This window comes from Nematolebias whitei, chromosome 4, assembly GCF_014905685.2.
Source record: "Nematolebias whitei isolate Nwh7 chromosome 4, NemWhi1, whole genome shotgun sequence".
NCBI lineage: Eukaryota > Metazoa > Chordata > Actinopteri > Cyprinodontiformes > Rivulidae > Nematolebias > Nematolebias whitei.
The window spans coordinates 5,352,273-5,378,909 of NC_056501.1; the positions used below are offsets into that span (position 1 = coordinate 5,352,273).

Consider the following 26,637-nt stretch of genomic DNA (forward strand, 5'->3'; position numbering starts at 1 on the left):
CCCACAATGTGGGGGGTGGGGGCACAATGGGGAGAGGAGGAGAGAACGGGGAGGTGGGGACTTTGTTCCAAGTTTCATTGGTTCACTGTGACCTGTTCAGTAATTTAATTGGTCAGATTTTTTTTACCTTTATATGCAGGTAATCTCATTGAGTCACAAGAACCCACCCCCCAAGAGAGACGTGTATTATTAGCCAGCTATATGAGCGCCCGGGTGTGACGAGGCTAAAGGTTTTGGCAGCATGAAGCTTGTTAGCCCGTAAAAATCCATAAATTAACCACTGCATTGTATAAGCAGCGGTGCTCAAAATGTGTGTAAAAAGTAGCAGCTTATAGTCCAGAAATTACGGTAATTATCTTTAGCAAACACAAAACGAGCTAAAATTCACTCATTTATGCAGATGCTAAGCTAAATTTTGGTGTGAAAGCAGCTGAAAATCATTCCTAACACGTACTCTGAGCTGTAATACAATTAAAAAGTTGGATTTTTTTTAAGGAATGCATATTGCTCATCACTTTTTGTGCCACTGTTTTAAACTAAGATCTGTCTCCATCTGTCATGAAGGTGATTCTTGTTTGACAAAACAAAACTCTGAGCTCACTAGTTACATTTTTATGATAGATTTCTGATGACAACACGCTCCGGTCATTTTACTGTTGAGTAACTAGTCATCCACCAGATCACGACATCTTTTAGGCTCTGCCCATTTCTTCTGTTTTAATCCTTCTGAAAGCTGCCGCCTGTTCTGTAGTGTGGTTTCTGAACAGGAGGTGGTGCCAGATGGGACAGGAGTTAGTTTTTTAAAGGCTTTTTATTTGTTTTTTAAAGACTGGCTGTTTCTAAATGTGTTTTACTTTAGTAAAAGTAATAAGAAACCTTGTCAGGTAGTTGTACTGTGTCTGGCAGCACTTTAATGTTTTATACTTTAGAAACAAATTGAAAACAGGACTTTAATTCAAATAAACTGTGCATTTCTTATAATTTAATGGTTTGACTCGTGATGCAACCTGCACAGGAACATTCTGTCTCTGCAGGGCTGAGTAGATGTTTTCCAGTTGGAAGGTCGGGTGTTTGTCCTGTTCGTAAAGGTCACACCACGTTATGCGCAGCATCAAACCTGAGGACGTTTCAAGGAACTCGGATCTGATAGATTTCTGTTTGAAACAATTTGCACGCATACAAAGTAATTTTATATTTCTGCAAAATGTGGATCACGACGTGCAGCTTTTTAACTGTGCAACAGAACCTGAAGAGTTTCCTCTGCTCTACGTTTTAACTTGACGCTCATGGCCATGCTGGTAGGAGTTCATTCATAAAGATCTCCATTTCTGTTCTTGTGTGTAATCCAAAACAAATACTTGACCGGAGCAGCCGGAGCTTCCTGGACATCTGTCAGTGTTTTTCCAGCCAGTCTGGATGTTGCTAATTGTAATCACAGTGACTCCCAGACTGCGCTCAGTTGGTCTTTTGTAGGAAAGAGTAGATTTGATTTTACTTGTGTCCCGGCATCGTTCAAACTGCGTGCGGTTCTTTCTGCGCGTGAGATGCATGTTTGCATGCCAGTGATCCTAATCTGTGCTGTTTTTCAAAAAGGGTTTTATATTCTTTTTTTCAGCTTCATGTGGACCAGAATGGTCTTTTCTACACGCTGAATGAGAAACTGACAAATAAGTCATAAATGTTTTTTTTGTTTTTTTTTTAATAAAAAAATGATTAAAGCTCACTGACATGTTAAAGACTAGTTCACTAGTTCTTCCAAACGATCAAGACAAATAACGTTTAAAGAGGAAAACAGTTTGATTTTGGAGTGGTGGCGCAGAAGTTAGAGAAGATCGGCCTGTGATAGGAAAGTTGCAGGTTCAACTCCCGGTACCTTCAACATCAAAATGTGGGTAGAAAAGGTGAAACACCCACACCTGCCTCCACCCTTATTTGCCCTACTCTGGGCCCCTGAGCAAGGTCTTTAATTCCCCACCACCACCATCTGCTCCCAAAAATGTCTCACTTGAAAACGAGTTCTCGTGACTCACTGAGACTACCTGTATAAATAATAAAGGGTAAGTTTAAAAATATTAGACGGGACTGCCATGTTGCAACCATTTTAAAACTTTAATTTGACAGTACTATGGGTTTGGGTTTGCTCTGATCGGGAACGTTCGCTGCTATAATCACACCAAATGTCAGCTCTATGTGTAAAAAATAGCTGAGTTAAAGGCATTTAAATGTAGCTTTGGTGGCCATCTTGGATTTTTTATTTGAATTCAGTGTGGGGCCGAGATGGGGTAGAGGCAGGGCAGCCGACTCGGGACCCGAAAGTCCCAGGCTCAATCCCCAGTCATTGCACATCTGAGCAGCACACCCTATCCGCAATTGCTCCCCGTGCACCCTCAATAGCCGCCCACTGCTCCACCTGGGGGTGGATGTGTTAAATGCAGAGAGCCAATTTGGCCATTGTATAGGAACATACATTGATGACAACACATCCATCCATTATCTTTTACCCACTTCTTCCATTTTGGGTCACGGGGGTCGCCGGTGCCCATGTCCAGCAATCACTGTGTGAGGGGCGGGGTACACCCTGGACAGGTCGCAAGTCCATCACAGGGACACATAGAGACAAACGAGACAAACAACCATTTACTCTCTCACTCTCACCTAGGGACAATTTAGAGTTACCAACCAGACTAACATGCATGTTTTTGGTCTGTGGGAGGAAACCGGAGCACCCGGAGAAAACCCACGCATGCACGGAGAGAACATGCAAACTCCACCCAGAAAGACCCCCCGACTGGGGTTTGAACCAGGGACCTGCTCATGATGACAACACATAAAACATTATTATATTATTATTATTTATTGTGCATTTCTCTCAGCTACCACCACGCCAAATTTCAGCTTAATACTGAATCTTTAAAAATGGCTGATTTATAGTATTTTTCATTTTTAGTTCAGGCAACCATCTTGGATTTTTGATTTACAATTTGAGTTTATTAGGGATCGTTCTCAGACACCAATACACCAAATTTCAGATAAATAGCTCTAAAAACCTCTGAGTTACTGTATATCCCTTTGAAATTAGCTTTGATGGCCATCAGGAATTTGTAGATTTGAATTCAGAATTCCTTGTACATTCCTGTCAGCTACCACCGCAACAAATTTCAGCTCAATATCTTTTAAAATAACTGAGTTACCATACTTTCCCCCTTTAAGCTTATGCGGCCATCTTGGATTTTTAATTTGCATTAGGATTGTAGAACAACTCGCTCTCAGCTACGACCATAACACATTTCAGCTCAGTGTCTCAAGGAATGTCTGGGTTATAGTCATGTTTGAGTTTTCTGAGGTAGCTGTGGCAGCCATCTTGAACCAAAATGGCTCCAAAAGTTAATCAGTGTTTTATTCAGAGACCTCTGCCCTTTAGGTCATGTGACCTAGAAGCTGTTAAATGTTCTTTCAGGCATTTTGAGTGAGGGAAAAATGGCGTCTTTGTTTGTAAATTACGTCGCCATGGTAATTCAAAACGTCAATAAAAGTAAAAGCACACGTCACGGTGCCGAGCCGGTCGTTTTGATATATTTGTGGGGGTACACACACGCTGAGGTTCAGGCTGCATTAAAGTTGATAGAAGATCAAGACCCTTTTCAGGCGGATAATAAAGAGGCTGCCTTCAGGCAGTCTCCAGTTATTCAAAAGGAAACTTTGCAAAGTTGTTTTTCTCATCAGATTAACTTTATTGTTGTCACAGACTTTGTTGTTGACTTTTGATTTATCTTTTAGCTGATAACTGAGTTGACTTTTTGTTGAATATGTGTTTGCATGTGCTGACTCACATTAATGCCACCTTATTGTCCCTCGTCGCAGAGCGGGGAGGAATTGGAAATACCCTCCGTCCGTCCGTGTTGTGCGCATGATAACTTGAAAAATAAGTGAGGTACCACCTTTCATTTTGATGTGTGGCTGCTTCTAAGTGTAAGAAACGTTCCTTTTGATTATTAGGTTTCCATGTTAAAATTCAAGATGGCTGCCACCATATATGTAATTACGTTAATCTTGTGAACTGGATAACTTGAAAAGTAAGTAGCCGGTTTCTGTTTCGATGTATGATTGCATCTAGAGGCATCAAAATGTTTTAGTTTGATTTTATTACTTTTAACATTGTGTACAGTTTCCTCAAATGATTGGGCCGAACCTTGGAGTGACTGAAGATTACGCTTTGGTGGCCAAGGCCACCACTGGTCAACACCTGGCTCCACCATTGTACTTGCTGCATATTTAAAAAAAATAAAAAACTCTTCTTCTGCACCGTGTAACTTCGGCCCATTTGAGTATCTTGCTCCAAAAACTATAAAGTTTATGTTCATTCCCTGTTCGTTTCCAGTCCAGAAAAACACTCATGTTAAAAACGACATTCACTAATCAAATCCTTCACAGCGGGAACATCAACGTACCGCTTGTTTCATCTTCCATTTTGTTGTTTCAACTTCAACACACAAAACATTTCAGTCTTTGTTAATAAATCTCACACGAGGGCTTCTGGGGCTCTCCAGCGTTTCTCTGTAAACAACTTTTTAATTTGTCTTTTCTTCAGCAGAACCCTCCTCCTGAGCCGTTCTTCCTAAACAGGAAACGGCCCTTAGCTGAAAGAGCACCTATAAGCCAGCCAGTCAAAACAAGCCATATTTTATTTTGTGCTGGACTGACGTTATCATCTCCCAAGCTTTGCTCTTCTCTCGTGACGAGCCAAGCATGATGGAATCTCCATTGATGCTGTCTTAAAGGATTAGAGTGTATTCTCAGTGTTTTCCTGACTGCACAGTTCTGAATGGGACCTTGCTGCCACAGCGCCGGGTGTCTTGCTGAAGCTGAGCAGAGCAGCCAATATTCTCTGCACCAGAGCTGGAGCCCCATTTCTTAACATCAATCATGGGATGTTATTCTCTGTACCTAAATGTTGTTTCATCTGTGCTTTTTGAAAATATTGAAACTATTTCCTGCCCTTGTCATGCTTCCAAGCAGTAATGACAAGGCAAAGTCGGGATCGGCTACAGTGGCAAATAAAAGGGGCAGAAGCACAGAAAAGTACGTTTGTGTGTGTTTGCATGCAAGAAATGGGACACCGCCGAGGGATGGATGAGCTCTGGGAAGGTGTGTTTGTGCATGTGTGTGTGCGTGCGTGCATGTGAGCACTGGGAGAGCAGGATCCCAAGGCAAGTATCAGACTTCAAGGGCTGTATTAGTGTCAGCTTACACTCGTGTTCATCCAAGAATACCACCATAAAATGCCTCCAGTGCAACAACATACAGTACCGAGGCTAACCTGGCACCTCTCAGCTCCTGACTAACAAAAACGCCTGTAACATTTCAGTTCTCTCTCACTACATTCTGCTTTTCTCCACGCTGCTCCTTGTTACCGAGCTGCATGCGAGTATACAGATATTCAGTGTCCATCAGCTACTCCTCTGTTTTGATGAACAACAGAGAAAGACACGCAGTTGGAGGAGGGAGGTGTGTGTATGGGGGATGAAGAGGAGGGAGGGACAGGGAGGAAATGAGGGCTCTTTGTGCTCTGCTACCTGGCAGACATCTCCAGCATGTGTCGTCTTGCCTTTTGGCAAGCTGAGACCACCGGCGCCCTTGGAATGCTCTCAGTTCAGGAAATCTCGTTTATTCTCATAAATGCTACTTCTAACCCCTTTTCACAATAGTGCTGGAGAGCTTGTGTTTTTTTATTTATTTATTTATTTTATTTTACAGACATGTTCCTTAATTTCCCTCACTATTTATTCCCTTTTCTGTATTGTTGCATGTCCTAAACAAATGTTTGGAGCCAGAATATGAAAGTCTGATGTCCAAGCAGCATTTCAGAAACCCTGCATATGAGGCGGGACCAACATTTTAGTAAGAATCGTTGATAATATAGGTATTATTGGAAACTAGGAGTGTAAAAAGAGCAACAATGTTTTTCTCTGTAGCATTGTTGTAACCTGCTGTGTTGCTGTTTCAAACCAAAGCAGAAATTAATTTGTTAAATAAATATAGTCAGTATAGTTTGACTAATCAAAATACTTTAAAACGTAGAAGTAACATTTCTTAAAGGAAGGCATATCTCCCACCAACTTGCACAACATTGTTTTAAACAGAAATCTTGCCAAATCCATTACCACTCAGAATACGTAAGGATGAGTCTCAGCGACTACAACAACAAATGTTAGCTAAATGTCTGTAAAACTGACTGAGTTACAGTAGTCCCTCATTTATTGCGGGGGTTACGTTCCAGACACCCCCGCGATAAGTGAAAATCCGCGAATAGGGACGGTATATTGATTTTTTTATTTATATATATTGTAAGGCTTTATAAACCCTTCCCACACTTTTGCAATGTTCTTAACAATGTTCTAAACTCTCTAAGTGCTCTAAAAGAGCACAGTGAAAGAGAACAAACAGGCTGATGCTACGGTTACTGAGCCAATCAGAACCCAGGGGCAGACTGGCCTTTGGGATCACCATTCAGGAAATGTCCCAGCTTGGTTTGGGTTAAGGCTCGATTAGGGTCACACTTATTTAAAATAAACAATCCATGCCACTCACTCTGGGATCCACCTCACTGAAGCTCCCACAGCAGTGATGGGGAAAGACAGACCCCCACCCCCTCCTTTCTCTTTCTGACGCTGTCTATCACAGTCTACTGTGACAGACAGCCTCGTAAAAAGAAAGCAGGGGGCCCCTTGGCGATCACTGAGCGGGCCAGGCCACCGGGAAACAATGTGTACAATCTCGTGTTGAAAACCCGCGAAAGAGTGAGTCTGCGAAAGTTGAACCATGAAGTATTGAGGGACTACTGTATAACCTTTTTTTATGTTTGCTAAGGTCATATAGATGGGGTAGCCATCTTGAATCAGAATAATTCCAAAAGCCTGATAGGAGTTTCAGTAACATCTGTCCAGTTGTTCATGAGTTACACAAACAAACATGTACACACATGCAGTTACATCTTGGCCTGCCTTTCATGTCATTAGGTCAGAAACACATCTACTGTAGCCCTTTTCACAAAACAGCAGGACCCGAGATGCCTTCTTGTGGACTCTGTAAGCTTTCGTAAGTAAAGAACTGGGTTGGCATGGAGAATTAGTCATCCCACTACTTGTATGCCTCTGAGTCAGCAAGCAAAATAGTAACAGAACCATGACGGTGAACACAGGAAAGAGTAAACCAGCATCATGGCTCTTGGATGTGATGTAGTGATGACTGAGGGTCTGTGTGACCTGCCAGCTGTGGGATTCAAAACAGGACATATCTGACACACACTTTAGGCGCAGGGCTCTACGATTATGCTATGTAGTCTCAAACTTCTCTTATGGCTCTGCAGTGCCAGTTATGAGATTTCACATGGTACTTGGCCGGGTCTACTGGTGATTTATAAACAGCCAGAGGCGGCATAAGGAGGAGCCTGTTTTGTTCAATATCACACAGCTGTTTTGTGAAAGAGGCTATGGACTCTCAGTCAGGTCTTATGACTCATCAAATGTATGTGGTGTTCTCTGCAGAGATGGCCTTCTGCCTTTGTTATTTGTCTGTTTCTTCTTGTCTTGAGGTGTCTAGAACATTGTTGAACGGTAGAAGTTCTGCGTTGATACAGATCCCTTTAAGAACTTTTACACTACAAGTACAATGACAACTCACACAAATCACAATGACCCATTTATAAACACACCAGGTCCTCAATTCACGAATCAGGGACGGCATGGAGTTCAGTGTCTTACCCAAGGATATGTCAATATTTAGTAGGAGAAACTGAATCAAATAGCCAACCTTCCGCCTGAAAAATGACTGCTCTTCCTCCTGAGCCACGGCTGATCCGTTATCAAAACGTTGAGTTGTGACATTTTGACATAAGGTGTATTGACACAAGTTCACCACAGTCTGTTAGTTTGATAACTACTTCTGTTCCATTCAATTGCTCAATACAACAACTGTGAAAGGTTTTGTCAAATTCGCCATTCACAACCTTCTTATGATGACAATGCAGCTGGCTTTTTTGATTCCAGATCCTGCCTTTGTGGTCTTTGAAAGGCCAAGCATTTGTCAGTTGAGTGTCTAGAGTAGACTTGCGTTGCAGTCATAAAATAAATTAATACCTGGACACCAGACACACAGATTTATGAATAGTGTCCTTGTTTCGACCAGTCACCATACAGCTGTGTCACAGATGGCTCTGCTCAACCTTGGAAAGCCCCAACTGCAAAATCAAACCTAAAAAAAATTACTTTTAAAGTTCAACAAATTACATTCCAGTTGTTTCTGTGGTGAGGACTTAAAAATAGTTAGACTGCTTTCAGCAGTACACCTGCATTCAGGGTTCACCTGTAATGCATCTGCCAGACAATGTTTATAAATTCACATACACATGCATGCACACACACACACACACACATACATAACCAAATATGCTTAGATAGATCTCCTTTGAACCTGTAAGGACATGGGACTTCACCTGATAATCTACGAGATCTGAAGCATTTGTGGATCAGTCTTGTTTTAGGACATCCCATGGAAGCTTGATCAGGTTAGGATCTGAAGATTTAGGTTCTTTGTCAGACTTTTCAAGATAGTCATTGGAAGTGGTGCTCCAGTGGCATGGCATAAAATGTCATGGTGGAAAGTCATGTTGTATTGGATAGCTTGAGTAATTTGCAACAAGGTGAGTTGCAAGTTGAGTCCTCTGTAGCACCTCCCATATATGGAGTACCTCAGGGATCTATAATTGCCACCCTTCTGTTTTCCCTTTAATGATATATTCTCCAGAAACATATGTTACTTTTCATTTTTTATGCTGATGACAAACAAATTTATGTGCCATTAAAACAAGATAGACAGCACTCCGTGAACCAACTTTTGGAATGTATTCCAGACGTCAGAGCATGGATGTCACTTACTTTTTTTACATTTTAATGAGCAAGCAATCGAGAGCTTGTTGTTTAAGCCCAGTGATGGTTCCAAAGTCCATGCTGATCTGGGTCCTTTAACAACATCTGACTGAGACAGCAGCTAACCTGGGTGGGACAATGATTTTAAACTCATGTACAGATTAAATCAGTGATCAAGTCCAGCTTTTATCACTTGAGACAATTGGCCACGGTCAAACCATTTCTCTCACAACATCATTTTGAAATTTGAATCCATGCTTTATTACAATTCGTTTAGACTACTGCACTTTATGTCGAGCCAAGCCAGTTATTACTGACTCGATTTCAACTGGTTCAGAATGCTGCTGCTCGCCTTTTAACTGGTATCAAAAAAATGAGAGCACATTTCTCCAGTTTTAGAATCACTACTTTGACTCCCAGTTTGTTTCCGGATTATTTTAAGGTTCTTTCATTTGTTTTTAAATGTCTTCATTGTCTCACAGTATCTGTCTGACTTGCTCTAGCTGTACGTTCCCTCACGCTCTCTCAGGTCAGCAGATCAGCTGCTGTTGGTTGTCCCAAAGTCTAACAGGAGGCTGCGAGGTGACCGAGCGTTCTCAGTTGCTGTCCCGTGTGGAACAAGCTACCTTTGCACGTCAGACAAGCTGACTCACTTCCTGTTTTTAAATCTCTGAAAACACTTGTTTTTCTCTTTGGCTTTTAACTCAGCTTGGAATGTTTGCTTTTACGGTTTTTAATTTATTTATTTTTATTGTTTTACTGTTTTCTGTGTTTTATTTTTGGATTTCAACAGTTCATTAATTTCATGGTTTCGATTGATTTTTATAGTTTTTATGCTTGCCTTTTTGTGTTATCAATGTACAGCACATTAGCCAACGGTGTTGTTTTTAAAATGCTTTATAAATAAAGTTGTATTGTATTATTACATTGTATTGTAAGGTGGGTTGTAAGATTAAAGTAGAATCTATATGAACCCCAGGACTTGAGGTTTTTCAACAAAATACCATCTTGTAAGAAATATTCAATATTCGCAACATATTTAGCATTAGCTGCTAGTATTAGTAGTTTCGTAAGGTTAATGCATTCTTATTAAAACAATTTAGTTTTGTAACAAACACTCTTGCATAACTGCACTAACAGGATACATATTGAGGGTTGTGGGAAGTTTTGTCCAAATACCAAGAAATATGAAATATGATATGATGTCAGTAGTTCTATTTAAACTTGGAACTTTGAGATAAAGTTTCCTTTCTGCATTTAGATTAAAAAAAAAAGGTCTTATTATAACTAAATAGGTTGAATATTCAGCTTGGAGGAAGAGGGTTCAGCTTGATTGGTTTGTCTCCAGTCTGTGCAAAGAGTAGGACGGAGTCATCATTCACTACCATCAAGATACAGTCAGAGCCTCATACAAAACAGAATGGGGGCCAATAAGGGGTTTCAACAAATAATACCCCCTTTGTATGTTTCCAATATCTCCTGCTGAAGCCCCCCTGAGCCTGGCTGTCTGCTTCAGGGATCCCAACACCACATTAAGAGCTGCTTACAAGTGGATAATGTGTAAAACCAAAAGAGGAGGGGGTGACGTTAATGTTGCAAAACAAGCGTCTCCCGTTTTTTCCTGTAATTAAAATGTGAGTATGTATTCTCTTTTATGTGAGCCTCAACAGGTCCAGTGCCATATTTGGAGACTAGTTAAACAAATGGGCTATTATTTACTGCAGTCGTTTCAAAGGCCAGGCTGGCCAGGCTTGGGGAGAAACGGGTTACCAGAGTATATCCTCTTCTGGCTTCAGCCGTCTTCGTCGGGATTAAGTTTCCCATTGTAGCTGAAATGAAATGAATCCCATCAGGCCCTTCTGTGAAGACAACCATTTGGCTGTCAGAGCCCGGGTTCTGTTTCCTTGTACTGGAACTAACTTTTTTTGTGTGTTGAATAAGAATGAATAACATGAGAATTGCAACAGTGACCAATGATAAATGTCACACTTCTTAATGCATTAATGTAAACAACTCTTTGGTAGTTAAATTGTTGAAAAAATAAAATACTGTGGAATGTAAACCATTACCATATAAGTTATTTGGAGCTCATATCAACATCCTCAAAGTATTTATGTTGCTTTGCCAAGCCAGAAGTAAGAAGTAAAAGTGGCAAGCTAATTCATTGCAGAAGTAAATAGGCATTGCCATTTGTCTGCTGTACCATTTAAGCATTTAACCAACTGTACAGATTATTGTTGTTCTTGTTAAATGTCTTGTTGACTGATCATGTCAGCACTCTTTAGTACTCTTTGTGAAATGTGAAATTATCATTTTACAGTCCATGTGCATTGAATTTGCTTTAGTTGGCAGTTTTGCCACTTGGTTTCCTCGAACATAAGCAATGTGGCAATGATTACAAAAATGTAATTACCAAGATGTTTATCCTTTGTTTGCTTTGGAAATTGGGACCACCTAACTGTTTGAGGACAGCGCCAGTGACCATGCCTGACCTCAACAGTTGCTGGCACAGGAGTCAGTCATGCTAAATTCTTCTGGCTTACATGCGTACCCATTTTGAGTTTGGTTCATTCATAATTGCAGCATTAAGAACTAGACTGAGCAGTGCTCTTTGCTAAATATAAAGGTAAGTTGATGATTGCAAGGAGAGCCTAATAATAAATACTGTCCAGTTGACCCTTGAGGTCAGGTACAGAGATACAACAGAAAAGGCAGGTCTCCAGGGAGGGCCTTGTGTCCCTGCTACAAGGACTTGGCAGATGCAACGGAAAGAGGATGACGGCAGGATGTCATCTCACTTCCTTATTCCCAAACCTGCTTGATGAATGACCGTGTGAAACGTTGGCTTTTTTTTTGTAGCTTTGGAATTGCACATTGCCCAGTTTGTATATGTCTGTGAAGGTGTTGGAAAAGAGGAGCATCAGCACTTTTTTTTCTCCCCACCTTGTCATCTCTGAAGCCAAAGTAATTTATGGCTGTCAGGAAGTCCCCTGAAGCTCTCCCAGGCCTAAAATAAGCCTCGACGTGGGTCAGATTGGAGGTGGAATGGGTCGAGAGAATGTCAACCCGCGAAATGCTCTCGTGTGTTCTTGTGTCAAAAGGCCAAGGGGAGGTCCCATCCTAAATCCTGTTGGCTGAAAAATGAAAGAATTTTCAAGCCTGTCCACTGTCCTTTGGGTCAGACCACAAAATCTCTTTCATCTTTTCATTTTATTGCCTGGAAGGGTGGGATGGGCAGTTGGGATGAGGGACGCTGCAGTTGTTAGCACCTCCTTGTCCTCTTCCTCTGTTAGATCTTTGCCTCGGGGAGCTGTGGCTGAGCCCTTCTTTCCTATCACCTATCCTTCTTTGCTGTATAATTCCACTGATCCCTTTGCGCTGTTTCATCACCTCCCTCCCTTTCGCCTCGAAGCGCAGCCATTTGTTCCCTCCCTCCCTTCTCCTCCTTTCCCTTCCTGGGCCTCTGAAGTTGGACTGCCTTCATTTTGGCTTTCCCCTCTTCCTTCCTTCCTCAGTTCCTCTACTAATAGCTCCCTTGTTCCTGGCTTGTCAGGGCTGCCAGTTGAGCGGTCATTCGTGGAAGATTCATTCGCGGCACAGTAATTGTAAACAGACAGAAGAGACAGAGAAGGACCTTCAAACGTTTACCGCTTGCAGAATAGAACAACTCTAGGATCCTTACTATCCATTGTCTCTTAAATTTAGGTTTCTCTTCTTTTCTTATGATTTTGTAATAACTTCTCTAGTTGCCCTCTAAATCTTCCTTCCTGTTTTTTTTTTATGTTTTCCTTATTTTTTTCTGCACCACTTTCATGCCTGGGCAATCTGTGTCTTGTTTCACCACTAAACGTTGTATGGAATTATGTTATGCCCTCAAATGTTAACCAGAGTTCAGCCGCATGCTTGAATTGTCGTTCTGCTCTCCAGAAATGGACTTAGCTGTATTTTATTTCTATTCCAGGCCCTCAAGTTATATGTGCAGGGGGGGGAAACAGATTTCCTTTGCCATAAATTAAATTGAGAGTTTTTAATGCTTAGTTAAAATCCATCCATCCATTATCTTTCCCACTTCTTCCTTTTTGGGCTTCAGGGGTCACTGGTGCCCATGTCCAGCAATCAATGTGTGAGTGGCAGGGGACACCCTGGACAGGTCTCCAGTCCATCACAGGGACACATAGAGACAACTGATACAAGCAACCATTCACACTCTCACACCTCAGGATAAAGCTTCCATTATACTGCTGCGTACGTCCGTTCACGCGTACGTACTTGTGTACTGTACGCAGAGGGTTCAGACTTCGTACTCCAGCATACACTCCAAGCAGCTGCAGAGCAGCTTCACAGACAAGGGGCGTTTACCTTCGGGACAAATTGAGGTCGCCGATTGGTCATTTGCTGACACGCCTACTGTATTGATTGACAGGTCGGAAAAAGAAGAAAAAAAACTAGCGCTGGCAGCCTCAGCCGCAGCGGTGTTCTATGTTTACATGTTGTTAATAAAAAGATCTAAAAAATAAAAAAAACAGGGAGCGCTGGCTCTACAGCCCACACATCAGACCAGTACACCAGGAAATCTCCAGACCCTCCCGCAGCCATGCTGGACCTGAGTTTAATTAGCTCGTGACAAATTCCTTAATTTCTCACCATTTCGGTCATGGCATCAACGGAGGAGGAAGAGATCACTGCCTCTTAGCAAAAAAACAAAAGAAAAGGCCAGATCAGGGATGAAGAAGGGGAATTTAATACATTGGTGTCGCATACAAAACAGTCCGTCGCTGGGCAGTTTATTGTGCGACACTGCGTACGCGGTCATAAAAATTTGAGCTTTGCACGGACATGCCCTGGGTGGTACGCTCGTACCTCCGCGTACGTACGTGCATACCTCTGCGTATGGACGTACGCAGCAGTATACTGGGGGCTTAATTTAGAGTTACCAATCAGCCTAACATGCATGTGTTTGGTCTGTGGGAGGAAACTGGAGTACCTGGAGAAAACCCATGCAGCACGGAGAGAACATGCAAACTCCACCCAGAATGGTCGCAGGCCGGGATTTGAACCGGCAACCTTCTCGTTGAGAGGCAACAGCTCTACCAACTGAGTCACCACTCTACCCGTTAAAAAAATATATTTATATATATATATATATAATTGCCCTATATTTTAAATATAGTATTTTATATATTGATCACAAAGTTATACTTGATAGAACGGAGTTGTGTGCTAGAAAGCAAACGGGAAGCAATATTTTTAAAATTTATTTGTTTTTAGTTTTTGCTAAACAGTAAATTTCTCTTGTTGCCTAAGAAACGAGGAAATGGGTTTGTTAGTGAGCGGAAACGGTAAACATGAGGCAGGACGACACAGGGGGAATGTGTGTGAGACTTGAGAATCCACCAGTGCCAGGCAACCGGACCTGTCCCTGACCTCGACTGATTGCTCCCTGGAGCCCGGTTGCAAGCCGTCAGCAGCCAAACAGTTGCACTTTTTCCTGCTCTTATCTCTTTTTCCTCTTCCCTCTTTGGGATTTTGTGCTTTTTCTTTCCCACACTTACTTCTTCTGCACACTGAAAGGCCAACAATAGTTCATTTGGGAAAGATGATTTAACTGACATTACCACGCTTTTATTTTGGAAACGGGAAACCATACCTTTTTGTCTATAGTTAAAGTTTCCACCTTTGTAGCTTTTTTAATCTACACAGAAAACTGCTGCAAACATATCATACGACACATTTGGCATTATGTTCTCCGGTGTGTTTTCACTCCCATTTAGCTTTTGTTGAATGCAATAAACGTGGCTCAGTTGTTAGGTCAAAGGTAAACATTTGCATGTGCATTCCACGAATCATCATGAAGAGCACTTGTAGCTTGTTCAAAGTATCGGCCTTCAGATAATTAAAATAATTTACTTGCTCATCAAAAACAGGAAAAGTCTCGTTAGGTATTTATAAGGCTTTAATCTGTGAATTTTGTTGATTTAAGCAAAAAAAAAATATATATATATATGCGAAATATATCCTTGTTTAGCATTTTATTCTACTTTAGCATTGTATTCTTGGTTTATACCAGTAAACCCTAAAAATCAGGTTAAAACAACAGTGTTGATTGAAGTGGAGTTCTTCATCACAATTCTTGTTTGTAACTTGGTGGTACTGGTCCATGAATGTCGGAGACATGTTTCCTTTCGACACAGATCCCCCCCAATATCTAAAAAGTCCAACAATAATGCACCATGAAGGTTCGTCAGCTCCTGAACATGCAATGTGTCAGCAAGTTATGAATCTAATCTTTTACTACACAATAATGATTTATTTCAAATCTAAACTTCACTTAAATAAAAAATAAATAAATGTGAGGTGAGAATTTTTACTCTGATTTTTTTCGCATGGTCAAACAAGCAATGTAAGAAGATATCCCTATATAGTTTTATTATTATTATTATTGGGGAATACAAGAAAACGAACTCTTTTCTGCACTCTGCTACTTTTGATTACAGTGTATGGTTTATTTCAAGACAAACGCAGCACTCTAAATGCAGCATGGCCAATTGGTCCAATCCTGAGTTAAGGCAGAGGGAAATGGAGAGAAACCAATTAGAAGACGGAAGCCACTAATTAAAAGCTGCATGCTCTACAGATTGCATCAACTTTATTTTCTTTACCAATGACCAGAACCATAATTTCAGTGCTTGCATGGATGCCAGTTCACATTCCAGGACAGCTGCTTTCTGTTTTTGTAATTTTTTTTTGTTGCTCAGAGCCAGCACTGTATGTCCCTTTTCTCTCCATCATTGGTGGTTCAGGATAAGGGGGGGGACAAAAGCACACATTTTCGAGGGACTTCACACTATTCAGGAGAGATGAGGAACCATTCATTAGAAGTTTACAACAAGAGTTTGTTTGCAGAAATGTTTCCACTTCCTGGATTAGGTTCCTTGGATAGCTGCCAATGCATTTTGTGTGTTGTGAATTGAAGATTGCATTATGCTCGAGTGGTTTGGGTGGTTAACCAGTGCGCTTGGTTTGGAAGGCTGCAGGGAAACGTTGAGCACCTGAGGAAAACCACAGGGTTGCTCCTAACAGTGGGCTCACAAAAGCCTTGGGCCTGTATTGGTGAAACGTTTCCAAAGTAATGCTGTTCAGTTGGCAGAATGACCCAGAACACTTGTCTTTGAGCTGCTATAGTAAACTGAGGATACACAAGGCGTTTTTTGTTCTTTTGTGGTAAAAACAGACAAGCAGTGCAGAAATTGGTAGCCAACTGAGCCAAATATCACAAAACCATTTAAACAGTTTCCTGGCAATGATTGTAGTACAATAAAACCTGCTCTGCGGATATTGTTTTTATATGACGAACCAAAAAAAAATTGATTTGTATTGATTATTAAAAAAAGAAATATTCAGACCAGATGAGCTCTAAAATAAGTCCTAAATCCTTTAGTGTTTCTTGGCTTTATTTTACAAGCAGTGTTTCCCTTTTTATATATTTTTTGTTGTTGTGATAATCAAATAATAAAATAATACACCAGCAGGAAAAAATGCAACAGACCTAAGACGATTCCATACAATAACTTTTTAAAAAAATTGTTTCTGAAAGTATTTTCAATAACAAGGCACAATTTCTAAAAATGTTTTCATCCACATAGAAACACAGAATTCAAAATGCTGTAGTAACTATGCCAAGCCTGTATGTGGCGCTGTAATGCTGCCATAAAAACACCATAAACAGGAAACAAGACATGAATTATGTGCTTCTTCTTCTTTTGGCTGCTCCCTGCGTTAGGGGTCGCCACAGTGAACTAAGTCGCACAAAGACTTGGCAGTTATTTATTTATTTATTTTTACACCGGATGTCCTTCCTTACGCAACCACAGACCACCGAGCTACCACAGCCCTCTGTGTGGAGTAGAGAGCTGCTATCTAGGACACCCGGAGCAGTGTTTCCCCTAGTTAGCTTGCCATGGTGGGGTGCTCATCTCATCCATGATTTTTGCTGATGGGGGCGACAGAGACATGTCTGAGCGCAGCTTGTACTAACAGTTTTAGAGTGGGGGCGGGGGGGGGGGGGGCGTTCAACATGAGGGAAGAGGCAATGTGAGTGCTGCCTTTGGCTTTTTAGCTAGAGAGCCTGTATTTTGTGCCGCTAGCTTAGTGATATGTCAGTGCCGGGTGGGGGTGGGAGGGGCAAGTTCAGTTTGTTAGGCGGGGTGCTCAGTTCTGTTGATGGGGTGGGGCACCCCGCCTGTATAATGGTAGGGGAAACACTGCGGCGGAGCAGATGGTGGGGGGTTAAGGGCCTTGCTCAAGGGCCCAGGGTGGGACGAATGAGGGTGGGGGCAGGTGTGGGTGCTTCACCTACCCCACCCACATTTTTGATGTTGTCAGTACCGGGGCTTGAACCGGCGATCTTCCGATCACAGGCCCACCTTCTCTAATCTCTGCCCCACCACTCCCATAAAAACACCATAAACAGGAAACAAGACATGAATTATGTGCATGAAGCTTAATTGTTGTTTAAACTGTTTTTTTTTTTTAATATGAACCATAGACTGTACTGTATATAATATACTGTACAGTCTATGGTTTGAACCTTGAACACAAGAAGAAAAAGACAAGTATAGAAACTACAAGAACCAGAACCAAGTCCTTTTGTTGACTTACAGCAAAGTGGAACTTCTGCTTTGTGTTACATTGAACTACAAGAACACAAAACTACAAGAGAGTGTTGCAGTGTGGACACAAGACTGAAACAATAAAAACTTACGTTTTCACACTCCGTTTACTTAGACAGTTGTCCCATTCTGTCACAACTTCACAATGATCAATTGTGGCCTTAATCCTTTCATTGCTTCCTACTCAGCAGTACCCTCAATGATACTCCATGGAAGAATAAACACTTCTTCTTCTTTCGGCCTTTCCCTCTTCAGGGATCGCCATAGCGAGTCGTCCTCCTCCATCTCATGCTCTTCCACATGTTCCCTGTTCTCACCACTGATCACAATGTCATCTGTAAACATCATAATCCACGGGGATTCCTGCCTGACCTCATCTGTTAGTTGGTCCATCACCAGAGCAAACAAGAAGGGGCTCAGTGCCGATCCTTGATGCATGCCACCTCCACCTTGAAGCTATTTGTCACTCCTACAGCACATCTCACCACTGTCCTACTGTCCTCATACATGTCTTGTACCAGTCTAAGACACTTCTCTGCCACTCCAGATTTCCTTATGCATTACCACGCGTCCTCCCTCGGCACTCTGTCAGATGCTTTTTCTAAATCCACAAAGACACAATGACGTTCTTTCTGACCCTCTCCGTACTTCTCCATCAGCATCCTCAAAGCAAAGATGGCATCTTTGGTGCTCTTTCTTGGCGTGAAACCATACTGTTGCTCACAAATAGTCACCTCTTATCTAAGTCTAGCTTCCACAATTCTCTCCCAAAGCTTCATTGGGTGACTTATCAACTCAGTGGAAGAATAATAAACACCCCAACCATTATTTCAGATGCTGGAGAGTAAAACAAAGAAATAAAGGAAGTAACTTAGGCCTTGTATCATTCCTTCCATTCCATTTAATATATTTTCCAGGCCTCTAACACAGAATGTTGACCTTTCCTCTCAAACTGGATTTTTCCTGAACTGTACACCTTGAATTTCAGGAAATGTACAAAACAGGATAGCACGTTGCAACATATTTCTTCTGTCAGTTTTCCTTTTTGGGAGAGGGAGAAAACACTCGAGGATCCATTGACATCGGCAGCCAAGGCTGCCGTGTTTTTTTAAATTTTTTATTAGTATTTTCCTCTCTAATTTTGTCTGATTTTTATTCAGATCTAAGTTTAGTACAGCGTGGTATGGTCGTCCATCAAATATCCACACAGTTTATCCACATAACTTGCAGAAGAAAATGTTATGGTAGTCTAAAAAGTTAATGGTTTGTTTTAATTTTATTTTATGTATAACTAGGGGAATTTGTGTCATTTTCTTATTGTTTAATCTTCAAAAATCAACTATTCAGATCCAAAGCAAGTAAACAGGCCTTGGGGTTTTGTTATGTTCAAAAGAGCCAAATAAATAAAGATAAATTAGTCTCAAAAGTAGTCACACAGATTTGTATGCGTACAATTAGATCTACAAGTATACCAAAGGTTTTTCAAATGTGTACAAGATTCACAAATGCATAAACAATTTTTGAATGTACGCATTTCAATTTGCACAATTAGGATTATTTTGCACATGCAAATTGTGAAATGCATGCGCACGAATCTGTCAACACAAGTGCATGGATCAGCTTGCTTGTGAATGTGACTTTTGAGGCTTTCTTGTCGATCAGAAGCATAAAGATAATGCTGCGTTCAAAGCTACTAAAAAGCTGGGACATCCGAGCCTTACCAGATATACTGAGTTATTGGGAAAAGACTAATTTCTTGCTTGGCTCAATAGCTCATTACCCCTGAATGCAATTTTCAGATTTTGAGAAGCTGTCACAGAGCTTTCCCATCTCTCTGTGTCTTTATATTTTTAGTCTGACTGCATTTATTGCAATATTTGACCAACGCACCTGTCACTATTTATGGTGTCACCATTATTGTGTTGCGTTCATAGTTCTGGCTCACCTACTCTTTGTGTTCCTTAACATGTTTGCTTTGCCCAGTGCTTTCTTTCTCCACAATCAAGAGGGAATTATCTGTCTTCCGGAAAGAAAGAGGCAGCCCACTAATTTTAGATTGACTTGATTGAGCCTTGAGGCCAAGGGGATCAAACCCACATCCGCTAAAAACCAGGGATACTAATTCTAACCATAACATAGCTAACATATGTTTTGCTCTCCCCAAGCACTGATTTGAGACCTGCTTGGAGCAGAGCTCTGGGGCTGCTGCCTGTTCCTCTGCACTCAACTGCAAAGGACCATTCTTTCTTGTGGCATGTTTTGTGGGTATTGGCCCACCATGTGTGTATTTATAGAGAGCGGGTCATGACACATGTACATGGACTACTTGTTCTTTCTTAAGTTATTTCTTCAGCCAGTTGCTAATGTTTTTCTAAGTGTCTGTGTGGACATTTCAATGTTACATAAATCATTTTCAGGATGTTGAACCTTAATTTAACTGAATTTGTCAGGAAATATGTATAAATGTCTTGTTAAATTTCAAATAAAGAGACGATTCTTTGTAGCATATTTGGCATCTAACTTTTCTGGGCAAGTGAAGAGGAAATTTATGAAACTAAGTAGATAGAAGCAAAATTTAAACCACAAAATCCCTTAAGATTATCCCACTCTATACTTGAACTGCATTTAATGCCAGTGTGTCATTTAAGTACACTTGAATCAGTTGTAATATTTACCTTTAAAAAATCACTCCTGTGTCCTCAATATATACTTTTTCCAAGGTACTCTGCATTATTCACAGTATTATAAAGGCTTGTGCATAGCATCTGTGTTCATGTGTACAAAAACATTTGTGTATTTACACTCACTGGCCACTTTGTTAGGTTTACTTTATTAGGTATACATGTTTAATTGCTTGTTAGCTAATCAGCTAATCACATAGCAATAGCTCAATGCATTTAGACTGCATGTCTTCTCTGGCCTGAGAACAACTTGAGTTCCCCCAGAACAAGATGGAAAATGTAGTTGGGGAGAGGGATGTCTGGGTTTCCTCTTCTGGACCTGTTGCCTCTGCGACCTGACTACAGATAAATGGTAGAAGAAAGAGATGGAGATCAGCTGAACAAAAAAGGCTTGTTGATGTTAGAAGTAAGAGAAGACTGGGTATACTATTTTGAGATGATAGAAAGGCAACAATAATTAGAATAGCACTCATTACAACCAAGGTTTGCAGAATACCGTCTCTGAACACACAACTTGTTGAACCTTGGAGTAGGTGGGCTACAGCCGCAAAAGACCACATCGGGTGCCACTCCTGTCAGCTAAAAACAGGAGGTCAATGCAGACAAGCTCACCAACATTGAAAAATAATGGATTGAGAAAACAATGCCTGGTCTGATGAGTCTCTATTCTCTGGACAGAGTCACCAAACCTCAATCCAATCAAACACCTTTAGCATGCTGTGGAAGAAGAGATTTGTGTCATATATATATATATATGCTTCTGACAAATTGCACAATTGTCATATCAATGAGGACCAAAATCTCTTGAGTAATGTTTACAATACCTTATTGAATCTGTACCACAAAGAATTAGGACAGTGCTGAATGCTAAACGGAGTCCAACATAACTGGGCCCAACCCAGTACCAGCAAGAGAGACCTAATGAAGAAGCCAGTCAGAGTATATATTATTTTGTGATCAAATGCATACTTGTCAGTGGGTTATGGGTCTACAGTTTCATTCATAATGTGCTAATTTGTCAAAAGGAAAAAGTTTGAATTATTTTGCATCCGAAATTTGTGTTTTAACTTCAAAGTACAAAGCCCTCAAGTTTGGTAACATGGACAAGAGTAGCGTGTGTCGCATAACCAAAACATTTCATGGGAGTATACTTGGACAGCATTAAAATGTATTAAAATACATTAAAAGACCACTTTCAAAAAGCATCTACAAAGTGCATGCTGTATTTGTATAGTGTATTTGGTATTTTTTTTTATTTTATTATGCATTTCTTACATATGATTTGCCAATGTGTTTTGAGTGGAATGTGATTTTCAGTCATGCTATCAACTAAAGTCTATACTCTGACCTGAACTGCTGCACGTCAAAGTCTGACCCCAGACAATCATCAAACACACAAGTAGTCGTTCAGGGTTTGTCACCAGCAATATACGAATTATCAAGAAACAGGAAAAGATAAAAAGCATAACAAATGGCCAAGCTCTATCTTTGGTCTCTTTAAAGGGAGTCTAGTAATGACACATAGGCTAGTGGTTTGTCCCCTTGGGCCTTGTGTAGAGATGCCAAACTGTGGCCAACTGTCAGACCAATTACTTACAACAACAACCTTAGGAAGAGACACTCAGTATGGATGTCACAGGAACAATCCCTGCTCTGTCACACCCACCCATTGGATCTAATAGCACTAACTAACAGAACCACAGCTGGCCGAGGCCATTCCCAATTCCAGGTCTAGCTTTGCACTACCGTTTTTCCTGTTCAAGCTTATTACCTTCTAAAATTCAATTCAGTTTATTTATTTTGCACCAAGTCACAACAGAAGTCGTCTCAGGGCACTGAACAGAAACATTCATATATATATATAAAAAAATATATAAGTTAACACTTTTTATGCGTGGAGCATACTGCTTTGAATTTAACTCCATCGCAGAACTCGCAAAAAATTTGACAAGCTGAAGTTTTTACTACGTGTATATTGGTCAGAAGATTTGATCAACACAGTTTCCAGGGCCTTTTGATGCTTTTCTTGGGAAAAATTAGATCAAATTGTTGTATATGTCTTGTAATGTTTAAACTGCAAAGCTCAGGAGAAGGCAGTAGTTCTCAGATGAAAAACTGTTTTGTTAATGATACTTACAAATCCTATTTATGCGTTCCTGAAACAACGGAGCTGTAAAACACGGATGTTTACCTCCAAGCCCCTATTAGCTGCCTGTATGTCGTGTGGGAGTCCGGGCTTTTAAGCTTGTATATTTAGGATTGTGCAGTCAGGAGACTTTTTCAGGCGCCTGATATTTATTGTGTGCAAGGCACTATAAAACAATGGCTGTTTGTAAATCGGCACAGACAGGAAGTGTACAGGATCCTTTCTGGAAAATACACATAGCTCAGTCACTTCATTAGTCTTCACCAGCATGGGTGTGAGAAAGGTTTAACATTGTCATAGTCAATAAGGAAGGTCTACTACACAAACTGACATGCTATCCATCACTCCTTTACTATGTTGCCAGACGGGTTAAGACTGCATTTGGTTAGGCAAGCAGTCGTGTGACAGTTGTAGTCTTCCTCAATTCCTCTGGCTTAGCCCCCATCTGGCCAGTGGTTCCATGTTAAAGCTGTGAGATGAGTAGGATCTAATTCCTACACACTAAAGTGTTACCGTCTGTCCAGGACCCACAAAGACAACATGGTCGCCAGGTGTCTTCCTGTCTTCAAAGTGTTGGCGTCGTTAATCATGCCCCCACCTCCTCTCCTTCTGCCGTCTCACATGTGTTTTATTTTCCTGAGCCCACATACACATCTCTTAATCTTTATTTCTTTATTTTTGAACGGTCTGTCACCCAGCTGCATTTCCTGCAGGGTTTATTTACAGTTTAGGCCCGACTGGAACCGCACTTGTGAACAACAAGCCATCTTAATGAATTTGCTGTGATCCAAATGGTCGGCTGATACATAGAGGGATCATATCAGGAAATATGCCAGACTGTAAAGGTCAGAGGATGCTGATATCCCCCATTTTAGTTTTAGCTCCCAGCAAACTGCTGTTTTTCTCTAATATGGGCATTTTTTAATCCAAGTTCCCATCCCAACTGCTTTATCAGCACCATTAGAAGTAAATGTATCTTCTGTGTTTGCTATAAGTTTGAGCAATGCTTCTGCATTTGTATATAGCTGCAACAGCTTCAAAGTGTTTCTTAGCTTTAGAAAAGTGAGGTTCTCCTTAGGAGTGACAAGGATGGATAAGATTAGGAATGAGTTCATCAGAGGTACATCACAGGTTGAACAACTGGGAGATAAAGTTAGAGAGACAAGACTGAGATGGTTTGGACATGTCCAGAGAAGGGACAATGCTTTGGACATGTCCAGAGAAGGGAAAGTGATTACATATTGGTAGAAGGATGTTAGAAATGCAGCTGCCAGGAAAAAGACAAAGAGAAGATATATGGATGCAGTTAGAGAGGACATGGAGGTAGTTGGAGTGAGGACAGAGGACTCAGTGGACAGAGTGAGATGGCGGAGAATGACTCGCTGTGGTGACCCCTGAAGAGGGAAAAGCTGAACGAAGAAGAAGATGCACGTATCTTCTGCAAACTCCATAATTCTTTCTAGTTCATGTCAAAGTTGAATCATTTTTTTTGTTATTCTACTTTGCCACATTTGCTGCCAAGGACTGGTTTCATTACCGTTGTAGAAGTTGCACTCTTGATGCCCTCAGTGACGCAAACCGCGCACGCAAAAAATAATAACTCTTTCCTTCGGAAAAGCACCAGAGGGACTATTCCTGCAGTTAAAAATTGTTAAAGATTGGACTGGGCCATAGAAAGAGAAGGTGGGGGGTGGGAGGGCATGCTGTTCACTTGTGAGCAGCAGACTGTTTCACATGCCAGATCTGTAATGCGTTCCTCTGAGCTGGGAGCTGGCTGAACTCTAGACTGTGGCGCTCCGGGAGAGGAAGTCCCAAGCCTGGGGAGTTTCAGACATCCTGTTTTGGAGTGCCATTGGCCAGTGTCGATGCTGTTGCACGCCACCTGCAGACTGTAGGATCACATTTGCCAAAAGACTAGGAATGGCAGCCAAATGTCACACACTTCTTACAGTTGAGCTCATGGTAGCTTCTCTTAGTCTTGTGATCTATCTCTCACTCTGGCTATACCTCTTAAACAAAACAAAACAGTTATCACTATGCATGCTCTTATGTCTATTTGAAGGTAAATGTCCCAAAGTGTATAATTCTGAAGGAATCTGTCTTCCAATTGGCAACAAGGCATCATTTTTTTAAAGAAAGCTAGCTTTAAAGGGATGTCTTTAGCAGGAATAATAACCATAACTTACTTTATGCTCTGATAAATTGTCTGCATATAATTCACTTTTGAGTTAGGTTTGAGGCAGAGGGAAATAGGGGTGCAGAATGCTGCATCAGTCCCACTGATGGATGCCAGAAGACATGCACTTCTAAAGAAAAGCTTAAATAAGTAATGAAAATATGAATAGAGTATAACATATGTTATTAGTGCTGCATATGTTTAAAAAACAACATTTGGATAATAATTAGTTTTGAAGAAGGGGCGGCATGTCGGTGCAATGGTAAGAGTTGACACTTGCAGTGAGAGGGTTGCAGGATTGTCACCCGACCTGCAGCCTTTCAGAGTAAAGATTACATGTTCTCTCCGTGCACACATTACTTTTCTCCAAGTACTTTGGTCTCCTCCCACAGATCCAAAACATGCATTTTAGGCTGATCAGTAACTCTAAATTGTCTCTAGGACCAGTTCACGCAAACTGGAAAAGAAAAGCAGGTAACAAAAGGTAATGGATGGATGTATAGAGTTAAATGCATCTTTTATATAAACAATTGCTGTTATTTTATATCTATGTACAGAATTTTAAAACTGTTTAAAATCGACAAAATGGAGGCAAATTAGCATCAAGTCATGGTTACACTTTTGTAAATATTACCGGTTCAAAATACACAGTACAGTGTTTCCCCTACCATTAAACAAGTAGGGCTACCTGCCCTGTCAACAGAACGGAGCACCCTGCCTACCAAACCGAACTGTCCCCTGCCCCTCCGTCAACTGCCGGCACTGACGTAGCACTAAGCTAGCAGTGTGCAACACAGACGCACTAGCTAAAAAGCTGGAGGTAGCACTCTGCTTCTCTCACACTGAGCCTGCCCCACCCCCATTCCGAAACTGTCGGTACAAACAGCGCGCAAAACACAGGCGTGTCTCCCCCCACCCCCACCCCCCAGTCAACAAAATCACGCAAGAGATGAGCGACCTGCCAAGACAAGTAATCTGGGGGAAACACTGTAGTATATTGGTATGTGCATTTCACTACTATGTTTAGTATCATGATATTTTCTGTATGAGTGTTTGCCTCTTTTGCCTCTTGTAAATTCATTGTCCATCAATGCCCCCCCCCCCCCCAAACCACTCCACCGCACACAACTGGAACACATTCCCACATCTTTGGCAGCTATGGTTCGATGAAATCTTTGAGTATTTTTCTTCTGGCTTACTTCAACTTGTGATTAAACAAACTCTATGAGCTCATTCGTGCTCTCATTCATCTTGGAACAGTCTCGGGATTTATTGTTGTAATAGAGAAAAAGCCCTGACTCACAGCTCATAATTACATGTGCATCTTCTGGGCACTATTCAGCTTTTTGTCAGTGACCTCCGGTGATGTAACGGCATGTTAAGCTGTTCGACGAGCTCCTTGTTCTGAGAATCCCTGGGATTCAAAAGGTCAGGAAGTTTGGTAGATAAGAGTGTGTCCTTGATTGTTGCTGTTGAGGACAACAAGAACATGTCTGTGTGCCTCTGCCATCACCTACCACATTTTTACCAACTTACTTAACCTGTTTAATTTGGTTATTCTGGGTCATTCATTGAAAGTAATTTTTAGAGCTCCAGCAAAAATGTCAGGAAAATTCAATTCAGTTTATTTACATAGCACCAAGTCACAACAAAAGTCATCTCAGGGAACAGTACAGAAACGTTCATATACATAAAAGTAAGTTAACAACATTATTTATCTGAAATATTAGGAAATAGGAAAAGAACAAGGCAGGAAAGGACTCTGTAAAGAAGACGCCAAGCACCATCGTAAAGTTCTATTGATAACATCCAGGAACTCACAAAACCCGCTATTCGCCGTCTGGCTTGCCGTGGTGGAGTTAAGCGGATCTCGGGTCTGATCTACGAAGAGACTTGCGGTGTGTTGAAGGTCTTTCTGGAGAACGTGATCCGTGACGCCGTTACCTACACCGAGCATGCTAAGAGGAAGACAGTGACCATGATGGATGTGGTGTATGCCCTGAAGAGACGGGGCAGAACTCTGTATGGCTTCGGAGGTTAA

General features: G+C 41.2%; 1 pseudogene; it reads left to right on the forward strand.

Moving 5' to 3' along the window:
- Positions 1 to 26: 26 nt before the first annotated feature.
- Positions 27 to 26,637, forward strand: LOC119408630 (annotated as a pseudogene).